Raw genomic sequence first — 22,004 nt, 5'->3', positions numbered from 1 at the left:
CACCATCTTTCCCTTTCCCTTGTACAGGGCCTTCCCATTTCCCTCCCTTTTGCGTGACGCCGGTCATTACAGCTGCTCTCCCAGAAGGGGCATTCACAGGGCCACTCGCATCCGCAACTACTGCTCCTCACTGGGGAGACTCTCGCCCCACCGACGCTGTACATTCTCCAGGGTCTCGTGCCAGACGCCTTTCTGGACTGCATCCCTCCTGTCCGGGTCATCCTCCTCCTCGTAGTGGAATGCTGTCCGAAGACTAGCCGATTCCATCCTGCTGTAGCCAGGGGCACTGTACGGATACTAGTGTTGCCCTCAATATACTCCACGAACGGTGTCTCCGGCGGATAAGATTATATCCACCGAGCAGGTCGAGTTTGGTGAAGAATTTAGCCCCCCAGGTTTCTGTCAAAGAGTTCAGAGATCAGCGGAAGAGGGTATCGGTTTAAGCGTGATCTTCTGCACAAAGAAGAACCCAGCCCCGGCTGGTGAAGTGGATTTCCGAATAAACCCCCTCTCAACAATACAATGTCAACAGCCCGATTCCACGCTGCTTGGATATTGTTTATTGAGGAATGGGTGCTGTTGGGTTTTTCATACACATACCACTCAAAATTTTCATCTAAATGCTTAATTTTTGTTTCATCTAACCAAAAAACTCGCTGAGTCACTCACAATCTCCAGAAATGCTTTAATGTGTAATGACCCCTTTTTAGATACCATCCTATACAGGTCATTTGCATACAGAGATTTTTATACAATATAATTGACTGGAGCCAGTGGCGTAGCTAAAGGTTCATGGGCCCTGATGCAAGAGTTCAGCTTGGGCCCCCCTTCCCTTGTTGGCAAGGGGCAGGGGCGCCCATAGCCTTCCTGCTGCCAGAAGCAAACATTGAAAGGGCACCCCTCAATCTAAATTCTTGACCTAACCCCCACCCTCCAGCCAGAGGTGTAAATTGACCAGCATGCACTTTCTATAATGCCAGTGTCTTATGTGGCACAAGGGTTTTTGTGCCCCCTCAGGCTCCTGGGTCCGGTAGCGACTGCTATCTCTGCACCCTCTATAGCTACTCCCCTGACTGGCGCACCTTTACTCCAAAGTGATTATTCTTATTGTGCCTCCCAAATAGCCTCCTTGCTCTGACTCTGTGATTTGGAGGTTGGCTAGGGATGAGTAAATTGATTCGAAACTAATCACAATTGCTACAAATTAAAAAAAAAAATATATATATCAGATTCTGTCAAATCTGAAACTTTTGCATTTCAACGAACAGTTCAAAATGGCGAAAGCCATTTTAGGCCCCTTGCACACGGGCAAGAATTCCGTGCGGGTGCAATGCGTGAGGTGAACGCATTGCACCTGCACTGAATGCGGACCCATTCACATCAATGGGGCTGTTCAGATGAGCGTTGATTTTCACACATCACTTGTGCGTTGTGTGAAAATCGCAGCATGCTCTATATTCTGCGTTTTTCACGCAACGCAGGCCCCATAGAAATGAACGGGGATGTGTGAAAATCGCAAGCATCCGCAAGCAAGTGCAGATGCGGTGCGATTTTCACGCATGGTTGCTAGGAGATTATAGGGATGAGCAACCCCGTTAAAGTCAATTTACTGTATTATTTTCCCTGTTATAAGGGAAAATAATAGCATTCTTAATACAGAATGCTTACTAAAATGTGGCTTGAGGGGTTAAAAAAATAAAAAATAACTCACCTCATCCGCTTGTTCGCGCAGCCGGCATGTCTTCTTTCTTCTTCTATCAGGACCTGCCAAAGGACCTTTGATGACGTAATCGCTCTTACCACATGGTGAGCGCGGTGACGTCAGCGCAGGTCCTGCTGAATTAAGATAGAAGATTCTATTTTCATTTAGCAGGACCTGCACTGACGTCACCGCGCTCACGTCATCAAAGGTTCTTTTCGCAGCTCCTGAAAGAAGAAAAAAAAAAAAATGCTGGCTGCGCGAACAAGCGGATGAGGTGAGTTATTATTTTTCTTTTTTTTTAACCGCTCAAGCCACATTTTAGTAAGCATTCTGTATTAAGAATGCTATTATTTTCCCTTATAACCATGTTATAAGGGAAAATAATAAAATCTACAGAACACCTAACCCAAACCCAAACTTCAGTGAAGAAGTCCGGGTTCGGGTCTGGGTACCACAATCAGTTTTTTCTCACGCGCGTGCAAAACGCATTGCACTCGCGCGGCAAAAACTGAGCAACGCAAAGCAATCGCAGTCAAAACTCACTGAAATTGTGTACGATTTTCACTGATCGCAGATGCAACGCACTCGGACCTAATCCAGACACGCTCGTCTGCAAGGGTCCTTACAGATCTGAAGACAGTACAGAAGGCAGGAAAAATGAAGGAGGAGGACCAAATGACCCCAGGTGGTGCTCTGTCTGGTGCGCTTGCCCATAATGCTTAGCAGTCAGCCTCGACCAATCAGCACTATCGGAACTACACAGACACGTGTCATAAGCACCATACAAGATCCCAACCAGAAAAGGCATGAGTTTTCAGGGTTATACAGTGCTGCCATAAGACATCTGACAGAGAAAAAGAGAAAGTAAATCTGATCTTTAAACACAGAATATAGCTAGTTTAATATCTAGGAGAGTTTAGTGAGACATTAGATTGATAGACAGAGAAATAAGATTGAGCTAGTGACAGGACAGGAGTCAGTGTAGTGTGTCAGGTTGCCAAACATTTATAAGAAAGCAGAGTTGTGTTCCCCTGGTGGTCCACAGGGCATATATAACCCCCTTGAGAGGATACAGAATGGGAATATTTCCCTTGGACCAATATTTTTGTTGTCGGACACCTGAGGCGGACATTTATCATTGCCTCTGGGGCTGCACACTTATTCAACAATTTAGGTCGAAAATTCCGACCTTTGCATCTACTCATCTTGTTTCCTATGTTCCATTAATTCATCTATGGGCCATATTTGGCAACCTAGGACACTCAGATTTCCCTTGTACTCCAGGTAGTAGCAAACTCCTCTATATGATAGCAGCAGCAGGGGTTAAAGCTATTCTACACACATGGATACACCAAGATCCACCTCCATTCAAGCTATTTTTAGACAAGCTATTGTTCCTCATGGAGATGGATTGGGTAGAGGCAGCCCCCAAGAAAGAACACCACATGGAACACTTCTTCCAACTTACGACTTGGTTCCAAACACGTCTCCTAAAAGGTGACACCCCTCCATCTCTTAAAGGGAACCGGTCACCGGGATTTTGGGTATAGAGCTGAGGACATGGGTTGCTAGATGGCCACTAGCACATCCGCAATACCCAGCCCCTATAGCTCTGTGTGCTTTTATTGTGTAAAAAAAACGATTTGCAAATTAACATAAAAGAGTCATATCTTACTTGTGTGACCAGAGAAGAGTCATATTTTCAAGCTCTGACTCATCTCAGGTTGCATATGTATCAAATCGTTTTTTTTACACAATAAAAGCACACAGAGCTATGGGGACTGGGTATTGCGGATGTGCTAGTGGCCATCTAGCAACCCATGTCCTCAGCTCTATACCCAAAATCCCGGTGACAGGTTCCCTTTAAGCATAATTAGAAAACAACAGTCACAGAAAACACATAGATTTGCGTTAACTATTTAGTGATCCTATGTGATGGGAAGTGCCCTATATAGTGAGATACCCACTCAGTGTACATAAGCATACACGAACAAAGGATAAACTGAGACTAGACTAGAAAAAAATAAACACTTTGGGGAACCAATAAAGGTTACAATAACGCGTGGGAGTCCCAACTCAAGGTCTGATGACGGATCAAACAGTAAACATGATGCTACTATGCTTAAGAGATGCACGAACAAAGGATAAACTGAGACTAGACGGGTATAGTAGAAAAAATCTACATATACTTTATTAAACAATACATAAAAAATCCATATTTAATTGGGTGATATATCACATCAGATCAGGGGATCAGAAGAAGGCATCCTAGCCGAAACGCGAGTCGGGGTACGTGGCTCTCCTGAGTTTGGACTGTCTTTATTATATGGGTACGTAATGTTATAGTGTGAGGCTCCTCTTTGCTTTGTCAGCTAATGGTTCTGCAGCATGATTCAGCTATGTTATTTTTAGTGCAGGACTCGATCTCAGTGACTGTTTCTGATACTTTGATTGTATCTATCTAGATATAGTCACTCAGTTGATTGATTTCTAGGGTGCATATACACTGCGTGCAGAATTATTAGGCAAATGAGTATTTTGACCACATCATCCTCTTTATGCATGTTGTCTTACTCCAAGCTGTATAGGCTCGAAAGCCTACTACCAATTAAGCATATTAGGTGATGTGCATCTCTGTAATGAGAAGGGGTGTGGTCTAATGACATCAACACCCTATATAAGGTGTGCATAATTATTAGGCAACTTCCTTTCCTTTGGCAAAATGGGTCAAAAGAAGGACTTGACAGGCTCAGAAAAGTCAAAAATAGTGAGATATCTTGCAGAGGGATGCAGCACTCTTAAAATGGCAAAGCTTCTGAAGCGTGATCATCGAACAATCAAGCGTTTCATTTAAAATAGTCAACAGGGTCGCAAGAAGCGTGTGGAAAAACCAAGGCACAAAATAACTGCCCATGAACTGAGAAAAGTCAAGCGTGCAGCTGCCAAGATGCCACTTGCCACCAGTTTGGCCATATTTCAGAGCTGCAACATCACTGGAGTGCCCAAAAGCACAAGGTGTGCAATACTCAGAGACATGGCCAAGGTAAGAAAAGCTGAAAGACGACCACCACTGAACAAGACACACAAGCTGAAACGTCAAGACTGGGCCAAGAAATATCTCAAGACTGATTTTTTTAAGGTTTTATGGACTGATGAAATGGGAGTGAGTCTTGATGGGCCAGATGGATGGGCCCGTGGCTGGATTGGTAAAGGGCAGAGAGCTCCAGTCCGACTCAGACACCAGCAAGGTGGAGGTGGAGTACTGGTTTGGGCTGGTATCATCAAAGATGAGCTTGTGGGGCCTTTTCGGGTTGAGGATGGAGTCAAGCTCAACTCCCAGTCCTACTGCCAGTTTCTGGAAGACACCTTCTTCAAGCAGTGGTACAGGAAGAAGTCTGCATCCTTCAAGAAAAACATGATTTTCATGCAGGACAATGCTCCATCACATGCGTCCAAGTACTCCACAGCGTGGCTGGCAAGAAAGGGTATAAAAGAAGAAAATCTAATGACATGGCCTCCTTGTTCACCTGATCTGAACCCCATTGAGAACCTGTGGTCCATCATCAAATGTGAGATTTACAAGGAGGGAAAACAGTACACCTCTCTGAACAGTGTCTGGGAGGCTGTGGTTGCTGCTGCACGCAATGTTGATGGTGAACAGATCAAAACACTGACAGAATCCATGGATGGCAGGCTTTTGAGTGTCCTTGCAAAGAAAGGTGGCTATATTGGTCGCTGATTTGTTTTTGTTTTGTTTTTGAATGTCAGAAATGTATATTTGTGAATGTTGAGATGTTATATTGGTTTCACTGGTAAAAATAAATAATTGAAATGGGTATATATTTGTTTTTTGTTAAGTTGCCTAATAATTATGCACAGTAATAGTCACCTGCACACACAGATATCCCCCTAAAATAGCTAAAACTAAAAACAAACTAAAAACTACTTCCAAAAATATTCAGCTTTGATATTAATGAGTTTTTTGGGTTCATTGAGAACATGGTTGTTGTTCAATAATAAAATTAATCCTCAAAAATACAACTTGCCTAATAATTCTGCACTCCCTGTATTTGTATGTGCGTGTCCTTGCATTGCTCCACTTTTGGGGCACTAGTAGTTATTTTCATCTGCCCCTGAGGCGACATGCACGTTCATGCATCCTACTCTTTATAATAGATGATAACATGCACACATGCACTTTTTTTTGCTGAGTTTAAGGCACTAGTCCCTCTTCCCATGTGGGGCTGGGTCTGTGCGCCAGGCTCGGACAGGCCCACAGGGATACAGGGGAATCCCCCGGTGGGCTCCTGAGCAAGGTGGGCCCCTAGTCTCCCACCCCCTGCACAAGGGGCACATAACACATTAGATTTAGTACACTACATACATATATTCAATGTACAGCACCTCAACCAGCTTATGTTCAGCTTATGTTCACATGTCCCCTCAGGTGTAGTCCACCTTTTTATCTGATGTGATATAATACCCAATTAAATATGGATTTTTTATGTATTGTTTAATAAAGTATATGTAAATTTTTTCTACTATACCCGTCTAGTCTCAGTTAATCCTTTGTTCGTGCATCTCTTAAGCATAGTAGCATCATGTTTACTGTTTGATCCGTCATCAGACCTTGAGTTGGGACTCCCACGCGTTATTGTAACCTTTATTGATTCCCCAAAGTGTTTCTTTTTTTCTGCAGAGATACTGTAGATTGTTGACATGAAATGACACAGAGATTGTTCTGCTTTAATGTTTGACCCTTCCCCCCACTTTTCCCCTTTTCCCTTCCCAACCCCTTTACCCTTAAACCCTCCCCCTCCCTATTCTTGCCTTCTGGAGACTATATCGGGCCGACTTAGGCTTCTGCATCTAGTATATGTATTCAACCTATGAGACTGGACCAAACTATTGAGGGATTAAGAATATACAAAGCTGGCGTGACCAGTTCAGACTATAATATCAAGCACCATTGAGCGCAGAGGGGGAAGAAAGATCAGTATAAAAAGACAGTCTTTGTAAATGACCCCCAATGTGTGTTACCTGATAAAATCTATCCTAGGGTACATGGCAGTACCAATACACCTTGTGATAAAAAAAAAGAATCAATCGGTCCTACCGCATCCAGGATTTCACTGGCATGTCGGCGTGATGTCCTCTGGATCCGGAACAAGGTCACTGTAGTGATAGAGAATAAAGAATAATCACCTAAGGAAGGGATGGTAACTGTCCCTGTTAAATTCCCAGCAGGGGTGCTGTGCTGCCCTGTAAGATTGAGCCATCCCAGTGGTATAACATGGTAACTTGGGGAGTTGCTTTCCCCTTAGTGATACCACACAGTACTAATTCCCACATTGTGCCCCTCACATTAGTAATGCGCACATTGTGTCCCTTACAGTAATAAAATCTACACTGTGCCCCTCACAGTAGTAATATTCACATTGTGCCTCCTTCCCAGTAGTATAGCCCATGTTGTGTCCCTCTCTCAGTAAAAATGCACACATTGTGCCCCTCACAGTAGTAATGCCCACATTGTGCCTCTTTCACAGTAGATATGCCCACATTGTGCCCTCACACAGTAGTTATGCCCACATTGTGCCCTTACAGTAGAAATGCCCACATTGTTCCCCTCTCGCAGTAGAAATGCCCACATCGTGCCCCCTCACAGTAGGAATGCCCACATGGTGCCCCCTCACTGTAGTTAGCCCACATTGTACCCCCCTGAGAGTAGTTATGTCTTCCCTGTGCACCCCTTACAGTAGTTATGTCCTCCCTGTGCACCCCTCACAGTAGTTATGTCCTCCTTTTGCCCCCTTACAGTAGTTCTGTCCTCTATGTGCCCCCTCACAGTAGTTATGTCCTCCTTGTGCACCCCTCACAGCAGTAATGCCCACATTTTTCACCCAGTGCCCCCTCCAGCTCCATTAATAAAGTTAGGCAACTTTCACGCTAGTGTTGTTTGCAGATCCATCATGGATCTGCAAAAATGCTTCAGTTACAATAATACAACTGCATCCATCCGTCATGAACGGATCCGGTTGTATTATGTCTTCTATAGCCATGACGGATCCGTCTTGAACACCATTGAAAGTCAATGGGAGACGGATCAGTTTTCTATTGTGTCAGAGAAAACTGATCTGTTCCCATTGACTTACATTGTGTGCCAGGACGGATCCGTTTGGCTTCGCTTCGTCAGGCGGACAGCAAAACGCTGCAGGTAGCGTTTTGGTGTCCATCTCCAGAGCGGAATGGAGACTGAACTGATGCAAACTGATGCATTCTGAGCGGATCCTTTTCCATTCAGAATGCATTAGGACAAAACGTATCCGTTTTGGACCGCTTGTGAGAGCCCATGACGGATCTCACAAACGGAAAGCCAAAACGCTAATGTGAAAGTAGCCTTAGAAAAAAACACAAATACTCTCCTGTTTCCTTCATGATCAGGCACATCCAGCGTTCCCAGCAGCATGATGCCGTCACACACACATCTCGCTGCTGGAGGTGTAGAAGGCTGCATCCCAGCCTGAACCACTCGTCACACACATCCAGTATCACAATGTGTGGCCTGCTGGGAAGTGCCGGAGCTCAGGGGAACAGTGAAGCAGGGAGTGTACGGCTGCCTAATTCACCATGTAAATGAATTGCCCCTGCGCACCCTCAACCCTCTGTGCCTGGTACACGTGTCCCCCCCCCCCCACCCACGCCACCTTACTACACCCCTGAAAAAAGTGCTGCAGGAGCATTAAATTGAGCATTTAATTCTATACAACTCAATTTTTTATGTGTATTATACCACTGTACATCACATAATTAACAAATATAGACAAATCTTTTACAATATTAATCCTGGAACTGATATTGTTCTCTTTCAGTTGCCGTATATTGTACTGTGCTGTCCAACTGACCATTTAAAAAAAAAATCTTGCAAAGTTTCTTAAAATAAATTTAGGTGATTACAAACTAGTGTACTTGGTGTATTTTCCTGCATAACAGTTACTTATATTTGTGGAAAATACATATATATTTTCTTTAGCATAACTCCAAACCTGTTGCTACTCATCAAAAAAGGATAATATATTGACTGTTTGGTAATTTTGGAAAGCATAAAAAAAATCTGTGCAGTACGTTTTTAAACAGGCAGTTTGTTACCACCGTCTACCATCCGTTTACTCATAGCCATGTATGTTGCTGTCACTTTGACATTAGTAATGCTGTATTGGTGTTTAAAGGGGTTGTCTCACCAAGCGAGTTTGAGCCATCCTCGGTCCTTCCAGCGTGCCTTTTTATGCTGAATGTGGGCGTTTGAATAACAAGTTTAATCAACCAATAAGAAGCAGGCCCTAAATCATGTAACCCCACCCCCCCCCTATGTACGTGCACGCTACCGTCAAGGCATCCTTCCGGCCTGTACGGTATAGCTTGGTTGGCTGACTAGAAAGGATCGTGACACATTCTTACCCATTTTACTGTGCCCCAGCTGTTCCCCAATGTCCTCTCAGTGCTGACAGGCGAGATACACTAAAAAATCCACTGTACCCCGGCTGCTCAGCTATTTCAGTCTGCCCCCATAGGAATGAATGGGGAGTGCGCTCCCCATACATTTTCATGGGGCTGACGGAAATAGCCGAGTACACTACTTGGCTATTTCCGTCTGCCCTATACAAGTGATCGGAGAGCGGCCGCGCATGCGCGGTGCTCGCTCTTCATTGCTGGCTCCGGAGCTGTCGGGAGCTAGTGAGCATGGGGGTATGCGCGCTGGGACCTACTAAAAGGAATGACAGAGTGGAATGCCTATAGACTTTAACAGGGAAGTGGAATGCCCATAGAGAATAATGGACCAGAGTGGAATGCCCATAGAGAATAATGGACCAGAGTGGAATGCCCATAGAGAATAATGGACCAGAGTGGAATGCCCATAGAGAATAATGGACCAGAGTGGAATGCCCATAGAGAATAATGGACCAGAGTGGAATGCCCATAGAGAATAATGGACCAGAGTGGAATGCCCATAGAGAATAATGGACCAGAGTGGAATGCCCATAGAGAATAATGGACCAGAGTGGAATGCCCATAGAGAATAATGGACCAGAGTGGAATGCCCATAGAGAATAATGGACCAGAGTGGAATGCCCATAGAGAATAATGGACCAGAGTGGAATGCCCATAGAGAATAATAGACCAGAGTGGAATGCCCATAGAGAATAATGGACCGGAGTGGAATGCCCATAGAGAATAATGGACCAGAGTGGAATGCCCATAGAGAATAATGGACCGGAGTGGAATGCCCATAGAGAATAATGGACCGGAGTGGAATGCCCATAGAGAATAATGGACCGGAGTGGAATGCCCATAGAGAATAATGGACCGGAGTGGAATGCCCATAGAGAATAATGGACCGGAGTGGAATGCCCATAGAGAATAATGGACCAGAGTGGAATGCCCATAGAGAATAATAGACCAGAGTGGAATACCCATAGAGAATAATGGACCAGAGCGGAATGCCCATAGAGAATAATGGACCAGAGTGGAATGCCCATAGAGAATAATGCAAATGTAATATTTGAATGAGAGACAAAACCATTTGACATCTCTAATAAATATTTAGCAGACATACTCTCCAAACTCGGTGGGATTATTTTAAATTAAGATTAAGTGGGATTATTATTGGTTTCTATGGAATGACAAGAGGAATGACAGAATGGAATGCCCATAGAGAATAATGGACCAGAGTGGAATGCCCATAGAGAATAATGGACCAGAGTGGAATGCCCATAGAGAATAATGGACCAGAGTGGAATGCCCATAGAGAATAATGGACCAGAGTGGAATGCTCATAGAGAATAATGCAAATGTAATATTTGAATGAGAGACAAAACCATTTGACATATCTAATAATTATTTAGCAGGCTTACTCTCCAAGTTCAGTGGGATTATTTAATGTTCAGATTAAGTGGAATTATCACTGTTTTCTGCAGAATGACTAGGGTGAATGACACAAAGGAATGCCCATAGACTTTAACAGGAAAGTGGAATGCCCATAGAGAATAATGGAAATGTAATATTTGAATGAGAGACAAAACCATTTGACATCTCTAATAAATATTTAGCAGACATATGGGGGGGCCACAAGGAGTATAATGTCTCCTTGTGGCCCCCCATACAGTATAATGTCTCCTTGTGGCCCCCCTACAGTATAACATCTCCCTGTGGCCCCCACACAGTGTAACATCTCCTTGTGGCCCCCACACAGTGTAACGTCTCCTTGTGGCCCTCCCCATACAGTATAATGTCTCCTTGTGGCCCCCCTACAGTATAACGTCTCCTTGTGGCCCCCCTACAGTATAACTTCTCCTTGTGGCCCCCATACAGTGTAACGTCTCCTTGTGGCCCCCATACAGTGTAACATCTCCTTGTGGCTGCCCCCATACAGTATAACGTCTCCTTGTGGCCCTCCATACAGTATAACGTCTCCTTGTGGCCCCCATACAGTATAACGTCTCCTTGTGGCTGCCCCCATACAGTATAACGTCTCCTTGTGGCTGCCCCCATACAGTATAACGTCTCCTTGTGGCTGCCCCCATACAGTATAACGTCTCCTTGTGGCTGCCCCCATACAGTATAACGTCTCCTTGTGGCCCCCATACAGTATAACATCTCCTTGTGGCCCCCATACAGTATAACGTCTCCTTGTGGCTGCCCCCATACAGTATAACGTCTCCTTATGGCTGCCCCCATACAGTATAATATGTCCTTCTGGCTGCCCCCATACAGTATAACGTCTCCTTGTGGCTGCCCCCATACAGTACAACGTCTCCTTGAGGCTGCCCCCATACAGTATAACGTCTCCTTATGGCTGCCCCCATACAGTATAATATGTCCTTCTGGCTGCCCCCATACAGTATAACGTCTCCTTGTGGCTGCCCCCATACAGTATAACGTCTCCTTGTGGCTGCCCCCATACAGTATAACGTCTCCTTGTGGCTGCGCCCATACAGTATAACGTCTCCTTGTGGCCCCCATACAGTATAACGTCTCCTTGTGGGCCCCATACAGTATAACGTCTCCTTGTGGCTGCCCCCATACAGTATAACGTCTCCTTGTGGCCCCCCGTACAGTATAACGTCTCCTTGTGTTTTTCTCTTTTAAACTGGTATTTATCGCGATATATATCGTTATCGCGATAATTTTTTTTATATCGTCTGAATATTTTTGATATCGCCCAACCCTAGACCAGAGTGGAATGCCCATAGAGAATAATGGACCAGAGTGGAATGCCCATAGAGAATAATGGACCACAGTGGAATGCCCATAGAGAATAATGGACCAGAGTGGAATGCCCATAGAGAATAATGGACCACAGTGGAATGCCCATAGAGAATAATGGACCAGAGTGGAATGCCCATAGAGAATAATGGACGAGAGTGGAATGCCCATAGAGAATAATGGACCAGAGTGGAATTCCCATAGAGAATAATGGACCAGAGTGGAATGCCCATAGAGAATAATGGACGAGAGTGGAATGCCCATAGAGAATAATGGACCAGAGTGGAATGCTCATAGAGAATAATGGACCAGAGTGGAATGCCCATAGAGAATAATGGACCAGAGTGGAATGCCCATAGAGAATAATGGACCAGAGTGGAATGCCCATAGAGAATAATGGACCAGAGTGGAATACCCATAGAGAATAATGGACCAGAGTGGAATGCCCATAGAGAATAATGGACGAGAGCGGAATGCCCATAGAGAATAATGGACCGGAGTGGAATGCCCATAGAGAATAATGGACCAGAGTGGAATGCCCATAGAGAATAATGGACCAGAGTGGAATGCCCATAGAGAATAATGGACCAGAGTGGAATGCCCATAGAGAATAATGGACCAGAGTGGAATGCCCATAGAGAATAATGCAAATGTAATATTTGAATGAGAGACAAAACCATTTGACATCTCTAATAAATATTTAGCAGACATACTCTCCAAACTCGGTGGGATTATTTTAAATTAAGATTAAGTGAGATTATCATTGGTTTCTATGGAATGACAAGAGGAATGACAGAATGGAATGCCCATAGAGAATAATGGACTGGAGTGGAATGCCCATAGAGAATAATGGACCAGAGTGGAATGCCCATAGAGAATAATGGACCAGAGTGGAATGCCCATAGAGAATAATGGGCCAGAGTGGAATGCCCATAGAGAATAATGGGCCAGAGTGGAATGCCCATAGAGAATAATGGACCAGAGTGGAATGCCCATAGAGAATAATGGACCAGAGTGGAATGCCCATAGAGAATAATGGACGAGAGTGGAATGCCCATAGAGAATAATGGACCAGAGTGGAATGCCCATAGAGAATAATGGACCAGAGTGGAATGCCCATAGAGAATAATGGACCAGAGCGGAATGCCCATAGAGAATAATGGACCAGAGCGGAATGCCCATAGAGAATAATGGACCAGAGTGGAATGCCCATAGAGAATAATGGACCAGAGTGGAATGCCCATAGAGAATAATGGACCGACTTTTTAGGGCAATCAGACCAGAATAAAATCTGACAGACGATTCATACAGACAGACCCCAAATGAATACCCATAGCAATTATTTAAATGGGTCCCCCGCCCTAGCTGCCATGCAATCCACGAGCACAGGGCATGAATGGGACAGAGGGGCGTCATTACATGTTATCATTATAATAACATAATCATTCACTTGTAACTGGCTGCCATCTCTTCATTTTCAACATATGTCTGAAAAAATTCAGGTGAGGAAATGTAGAGAATATGCAAGGGGTGTTATACATAATGTACATACAAACCTACAAATTGAGGTTTAGCTTACAAGGAGACAACACACATGTGCCCATGCCATGGAAACAAAAACAGGTCATGCCCTGCACTGCACTACTCCCTCTGCTGATTGTTACTTTCTGTCTCTTCCATAAACTGTTGTCGCTCTCATTCTATTGAGTATTAATGCTGACTAGGACCTACCTACAATGTGTACCAGGCTCCTCTGAGAGTACAGGTTTAAGGTTTCGCCAGTGGTCAGAAGGACTGAGGACTTGCGAGTAGGGTGGTTCTAGCATGGCACAGACCGCCTAAGAGCATACTACTAATACTGTAGAAGCCACTATGGCTGCTATGGCGGTAGTTCCGTCAAAGTCTTGAGTGGTATGGTGTAGTCTCTATTTCCTTACAAATGATCCAGTGCTCAGTAGAATATTCTTTCAAATGTATTTTTATTGATTAATGAAGAAGTAAAACATACATGGCTTATATAAATAGTACAAAGGCTTGAGATACAAAATTGACATAGCCATTTATCAAACATAGTATGGATCGTAACAGCAAATTGTCAGTAAAGTATCAGGTGCAGTTGGGATTTAAAAAAAAAATGGGGGTGGGGTATGAAGGGGTGGGTGGGGGAGTGGGACAATTTATCCCACGTCCACACCCCAGGTAGGCACACTTTCATCTTCCAAGTATTCAAATACACATGGGCCCGTGTGCATAAAAAGCGCATTTTTTTATGTTAAGCCTTCTGCAAGTATACTGGAAGTGACCAGCAGTCACATGGTGTTGTCAATGTTTGGGTTGTCAGAGTGTTGCCTGTATTCTGTGTACTCATGATTCCCTAGGTATCAAAATCAGGGGATTTGCTGAGCCTATAAGTCTTCCAGGGATTCCATATCTTTAGGAATTTCTTGTTTTCTCTCTTCCCAACTCGCCAACTCTTCTAGGCAGTATATCTGGTCTACTTTGTGGGCAACCAGATGTATGCAGCTTTTGGGGTCAAGGTAATAGTGAAGGGGGATAAGCTATTAATTAAGCATGGGATCTCCAACAAAAGGTTAGTATCTTTGGGCAGAACTAGAAAATGTGGCTCAGTGAGCCTTCTCCAGTCCCACATCTCCAGCATGTATCGGAATCTTGTAGACCCTTTAAGTACATCTGCTTTGGGGTTTTGTACCATTGTGTCAGTTCTTTATCAGAATGTTCCTAAACCCGTATGCGTCGTGAAAACCCATGAGAATGAGAACATCTATTTCAGAAAAATCTATGCCCAGTTCTGTAGCCCAGACCTTTATGTATTAAGGAGTCACTTTGTTCCTTGGTGTAACTGGAAGTGATACAAAAGTGAGATCAATTTGGGTGGGACAGTCTTCTTTTGCATTTAGTTTTCAAACCATGTATTATCCTCTATCTCTCCCAATTGTTTACATAATAGCCTGCAAGTTGACAGGAGTTCTGAGGTATCTAGAAGATTACCTTGTGTGGAGGTGAAAAAGGCAGACTGGGGATCTCCTTCTGGGTTAGGCATTTCCCCATGGAAATCCTCTAATGTGTGGTCTGGGAATCTGTCCCATACCGGGGCAAGATCGGTTATCCCTGGTCTCACCAAAAAGGGAATCAGGTTTGCCAGCATTGCAAGGGATGGGCTACTAAGCAGGTCATAGTCTTTATTCAGGTTTTATACAACTAATATTGTTCCTCTAAGAAGAGGACTATCCCCTATAGAGACAGCAGAGAGGCACCACAGTCCCGCTCTCTGTTGAAGTGTAAGAATTGTTAGTTCTGCTTCATTACCTAGGACTCCATAAATAGGAACTTGAGTTTGGAGCCATCTTTTCAAGTGGATCGCTCTATAGTAAGTCAGGGCATCTGGGAGACCAAAGCCACCATGCTCTTTCCTTAATACTAATCTATTGTAGGCTACCCTAGACCTCTTTCCATTCCATAGGAAGCTCGTGAATATTATTCTTATTTGAGAGAAAAAGGAGGTGGGGAGAAAGATGGGCAGCATTTGTAGGACATATAGGAGTTTGGGCATAATGAAGGTCTTTAACAGGTTTTTGCGACCCATCCATGATACATATGGGATCTTGAGGGACTTTAAATGTGTTTTGATTTCCTTAAGCAAAGGGACATAGTTCAAATGGAATAGCCTTCCGAGTTGGGATGGGATTTTGACCCCTAAGTCGGTAATATTGGATGTTTGCCACTTAAAGGGTGTGGATATCCTTAAAGCTGTCACCATTGCAGGGGAGGCTGAAATATTTAGGAACTCAGATTTGGAATGATTGACCTTGAAATTGGAGATGTGTCCATATTGGGTAAATAACTCTAGTAGGTATGGGAAGGCCTCGACAGGGTTTATGACCATGATGAGCAGGTCATCAGCAAAGGCTGCATTAGTGTAACTAGACCTATTGTCCACCACCTGAATTCCTTAAATATGGGGATAATCTCTGATGGCCTGTAACACAGTCTCCATAACAAGAATAAAGAGTGTGGGTGAAAGGGGGCACCCCTGCCTTGTGCCATTCCTGATTGGGAAAGAGTGGGAAAAGTCCCATTGACTCTAACTTTGGCAACATCGCCTTCTGCAGGAAATCCCAACGGACCCTGTCGAAGGCCTTCTCCGCATCAATTCCCAGGAGCTCAGTAGAATATTCAAAGATTTAGTTGGAGATTATTTCATATCTTTTCCAATCTTGGGTATTTTTCTAAAAATGTATCTTTAATTTTCTTAAATGCACTTAGTTTTTTCATTTTTACAGCATTTACAATTGAACAATTATATTTAAATGGCAGGAAAATGACCTTTTTAATAATTTGCAGGTATACACCAATTGTAAGCCAGATACTGCAGCAATCATTTAAGTGTGTACATGTGAAGCTTTCACAGCACTGGGGGTGAATACTTTCCACTACTGTGTGTACCAACAAATGCATGGGTCATCAAGTCCCAAATCATTTACTGTTAAGGAGAATTTAAATTTAAGGCGTTTAAAGGGGTTATATGCGTTTTTTATGAAAGTGCTGGGAGCCTAGAAAACCAATAAAAACACTTATCCAGCGCTGTAGCACTGTCCTCTTCCCCATGCAGCAGCCAGTAACATGTTGCAACTGCTATGCTGCTGCTGTTAATCACTGGCCTCAGCAGTGTAAAGTAGAAGACCACTGAGGCCAATGATGGGCTGCACTGGAATATGTGATGTCACTTCTGCAGCCACACAGTAGCGCTGCATCTGACGGAGAGCGGGAAAGTAAATGTGTTTTAATTAGTTTACAGCTAAAATTGTATTGATGGGTCTGTAAAATGTGTTTGATAATATAGGCTTAAAAAAAGGCATTTTGTTAAGCCTATATTATCAAACACATTTTACAGACCCATCAATACAATTTTAGCTGTAAACTAATTAAAACACATTTACTTTCCCGCTCTCCGTCAGATGCAGCGCTACTGTGTGGCTGCAGAAGTGACATCACATATTGATAATATAGGCTTAACAAAATGCCTTTTTTTAAAATTGCATTATACCTTATTTCCCACTTACTGTATCAGGAAATAAGCTGGAATTTGTATCTGATAAAATTCAGGAATGGGTAGAGCAGTATGCAGTCTAAGGAGACGGACGTAATTAGATGGTTGCAAGCCAAGGGCTCATGTCATGGGCTGATAATTAGAAGCTGCCAGTGTGCTCAGAGCAAAAATAAATGCCAGTGTAACAAGTGTAAGATTTCTTCTATACAGGAGGTATGAAATTGCCCTCTGATTGGAATGGCATACATAAGCTTACTCACAGCCCAGTGCCTATTTATTAGGCATCTGATTGCACTATTGTTTATTATTAATTAATGGATATGCAGAATGAGCTGTGATCTGATTAATGGATATGCAGAAGTTTCTTACACAATCATTGCAAGATATACTGATGTGTATATAGCTGCAAATCAATTAAATCCCAGTTCATTACAGGTACACTCAAAAGCTCCAGTTTTACCATAACAGACTGTGGTGGCATACTGTATGGCTAGGGTATGCCATCCTGAGAATAAGCTGCACAACGCCGGTATAGCACTGTGGTCTGTTTTCCCTGCACAGTGGTGCTCCCATCCATTGCCTGTGCAGAAAACCACACACTTGAATGGAGGGGAGAAAAACATTTATACCCCCCAATGTAAGTCTGTATATGAATTTGGCAAAACTGTTCTAATTGTTCCACTGAGCATACATGTTGTGGCTACATGTATAAAATCACAGAAAAAATGCACTATGCAAACACAACATATGGACTAAGCGCTCACTCTGATACTCTCCGTCAATATATTTTGATCAAAACACATCCATGCCCGCCTACCAGCACCGAGGTGGTCTCAGTCAGGTAGGTCCTACTCTAAACCTACCTATGCCATATGGCCATGTACATTAAGGAGAGCAGACCCTGCACATATAGTGTGCTGCTCCTAGTTCTCTCTGTGTGCATCCTGCAACCAATGAGAGGAGGAGCATGCACAGCTATATGTACCACCTAATCAAGGTCGCCCATGGGATACGCGGGGCAAAAGTGCACAAAAATGCTACTCCAAAAAGAGAAGCGCATTCACACCTGAAAGTAACACTCCTTTAAGACTATTCAGAAACTAAGCCCTCACTGTGATATAATAAATTCTGAGACTCTCAGTCAATATATTTTGATCAAAACACATCCATGCCCATCTACCCATGCCAAGGTGGTCTCAGTCAGGCAGGTTCCTTCTCTAAACCTACTTATGCCGTCTGGGCATTTACATTAAGGAGAGCAGACCCTGCACATATAGTGTGCTGCTCTAGTGTATGGCTACATGCCAGATCCATAGTATGTGAATGATTGTTATCTCCTTTGATAAACTCATTAACTCATATTTGTAATATTGATAGTTATTTTAACAACTTTAAAGTGAAGCACCTCTATACATAGTCTGGAAATGTAAAATCTTGCACTACTGGATTACCATATTAGTGTGGGGGGGGATGGGAAATGGCAGAGCATCTTATAAAGCAAATCTTAATGAGTGTTTCCATTATGGAAGAGCTCATTAGTAAGCAGGAGGCAAGGGAAGAAGGAGTGTAATGCAGCTAGTGCTAGGTGTACTCACTGCTCCCCAGTGCCGCACTGCACGTGTCCTGCCTGCATATAGCATCAGGATGTAGTGTAAATAGCCGTGCACTATGACCTAACACTGTTTGACATCAGGTCACGGTACAGCGCAGTGCCGGCAGAAGACCAGAGAGCAGTGAGTGCAGGAAGATCGCTCTGGATCTGCAGAGTGGCGGCGCCGTCCACAGCAGGAGAGGTAAGATTATTTTACTGTCTAATCTGTGGTCTAATAAAGATAGACAGTCTGATTGGGGGGGTCTGATCTCAGGTCTGATAAATATTGGTGATGTGATAAATGTTGGGGGTCTGACTTGGGGGTTGAAGATCCAGCACAAAATCTTGCGCGGTGCGTGATGTCACCACACTGACCGGCGTGGTGACGCCATAGGTCAGCGGGATCTTCAATGAAGATGACCACGGCAGACTCTTCGCGAGCAAATGGATAATATGAGTATGATTTTTTTTTTTTTTTACCGCCATTTTAGGGAAAATGTATTAGTTACCACGAAGCACAAGGAAATTCTGCTTTGCAGTGGATCAAATTTTCCCTGAAATTCATGAACTTCAATTCACTGAACACTACTAGAGATAAATCAATTCCATCATCCATCACTTTATATATACACACACACACACTTTACACAGGAAAGATGAGAATATGAAGAAGGATTACATGACCCCCATCCTGGAGGACTTGCCTATAATGCCTTGCAGTCAGCCACACCCAGTCATGGACTATAGCTGTGAACTTAGTAGTATTACTAGTATAGGCACTATAAGGGCATTATTACTTGTGGGGCACAATGGGGGCATTATTACATTAAGTGCACTCTGGCAGAGAACTATTACTATTAGTGGGACTTTTGGGACTGTGGATGCCCCCTGGAACAGTATCAGCTGAGCTTAGCACAATTATTTTTTGGAGACACTATGTTTATGTTACTATTTGCTGGGTGCATTTATTTTTAGGGCACTGTGTGACAATAATTATTGAAGGGGGCACCATTTGTGTGGTACTATTAGTTTCAGGGTGGTTATCTGTTTCTGCAGTATAGTATTAGGGAGTATAGTGGGCCCAGTATTGCTATATATTGCTTTAAATATGCTGTGTACTTCTGGACACTTGCTGTGTTTATGTTTGTTTAGTTCTTTGGAGTTGAGTACTCTGTATTATAACAGGTTTGTTTTATGGTAATTTGAAAAACCTAATAAATTGATCTTACAAGACTAGTGTACATGACTTACTGGAACACATCACAGTCACAAAACTTATATTATACTGGACTGTGTCCAAAGTTAATTTTAAAAAATTCAGTTGACCACAGAATAGTGTGCCTGACGTATTGATCTGTGTCAAGGATATTGTATTGGCTCTGTTCAATTGAACATTTTGGTAAAAATATCAATCAATTAAAAAATTCTGATTCAGTTGTTCACAGACTAATCTAATCTAATGTATTGAGCTTCATCACAAATATATAGCAATTATACTGGACTATGCCCAAGTGACCATTTCAGCTTCAAAAATGTTTTCAAAGTTAAATAAATTCTGTTGTTCAGCAGCAGTGTTAATTCACTGCAGTCTGTGGGACAAGCACAATTTAAAAATTGCTTGTTAAAGTCCTGTGGGGTAACATAAAAAAAAGTAAAAAAAAATATAATGTGTGTGTATATATATATATATATATATATATATATACACTGCTTAAAAAAATAAAGGGAACACTTAAACAGTACAATGTAACTCCAAGTCAATCACACTTCTGTGAAATCAAACTGTCCACTTAGGAAGCAACCCGTAGTGACAATCAATTTCACATGCTGTTGTGCAAATGGGATAGACAACAGGTGGAAATTATAGGCAATTAGCAAGACCCCCCCAATAAAGGAGTGGTTCTGCAGGTGGTAACCACAGACCACTTCTCAGTTCCTATGCTTCCTGGCTGATGTTTTGGTCACTTTTGAATGCTGGCGGTGCTTTCACTCTAGTGGTAGCATGAGACGGAGTCTACAACCCACACAAGTGGCTCAGGTAGTGCAGATTATCCAGGATGGCACATCAATGAGTCCTGTGGCAAGAAGGTTTGCTGTGCCTGTCAGTGTAGTGTCCAGAGCATAGAGGCGCTACCAGGAGACAGGCCAGTACATCAGGAGACGTGGAGGAGGCCGTAGGAGGGCAACAACCCAGCAGCAGGACCGCTACCTCCGCCTTTGTGCAAGGAGGAACAGGAGGAGCACTGCCAGAGCCCTGCAAAATGACCTCCAGCAGGCCACAAATGTGCATGTGTCTGCTCAAACGGTCAAAAACAGACTCCATCAGGGTGATATGAGGGCCCGACGTCCACAGGTAAGGGTTGTGCTTACAGCCCAACACCGTGCAGGACGTTTGGCATTTGCCAGAGAACACCAAGATTGGCAAATTCGCCACTGGCGCCCTGTGCTCTTCACAGATGAAAGCAGGTTCACACTGAGCACATGTGACAGACGTGACAGAGTCTGGAGATGCCGTGGAGAACGTTCTGCTGCCTGCAACATCCTCCAGCATGACCGGTTTGGCATTGGGTCAGTAATGGTGTGGGGTGGCATTTCTTTGGAGGGCCGCACAGCCCTCCATGTGCTCGCCAGAGGTAGCCTGACTGCCATTAGGTACCGAGATGAGATCCTCAGACCCCTTGTGAGACCATATGCTGGTGCGGTTGGCCCTGGGTTCCTCCTAATGCAAGACAATGCTAGACCTCATGTGGCTGAAGTGTGTCAGCAGTTACTGCAAGACGAAGGCATTGATGCTATGGACTGGCCCGTCCGTTCCCTAGACCTGAATCCAATTGAGCACATCTGGGACATCATGCCTGCTCTATCCACCAACGTCACGTTGCACCACAGTCTGTCCAGGAGTTGGCAGATGCTTTAGTCCAGGTCTGGGAGGAGATCCCTCAGGAGACCGTCTGCCACCTCATCAGGAGCATGCACAGGCGTTGTAGGGATGTCATACAGGCACGTGGAGGCCACACACACTACTGAGCCTCATTTTGACTTGTTTTAAGGACATTACATCAAAGTTGGATCAGCCTGTTGTGTGTTTTTCCACTTTACTTTTGAGTGTGACTCCAAATCCAGACCTCCATGGGTTGAAAATTTTGATTTCCATTTTTTTATTTTTGTATGATTTTGTTGTCAGCACATTCAACTATGTAAAGAACAAAGTATTTCAGAAGAATATTTAATTAATTCAGATCTAGGATGTGTTATTTTTGTGTTCCCTTTATTTTTTTGAGCAGTGTATATATATTTAACGTATATATATACACACTCACCTAAAGAATTATTAGGAACACCATACTATTACGGTGTTGGACCCCCTTTTGCCTTCAGAACTG

Source organism: Bufo bufo, chromosome 2 (assembly GCF_905171765.1).
Source record: "Bufo bufo chromosome 2, aBufBuf1.1, whole genome shotgun sequence".
Lineage (NCBI taxonomy): Eukaryota > Metazoa > Chordata > Amphibia > Anura > Bufonidae > Bufo > Bufo bufo.
The sequence above is the reverse complement of the archived record's forward strand: the minus strand, read 5'-3'. Positions refer to the sequence as shown.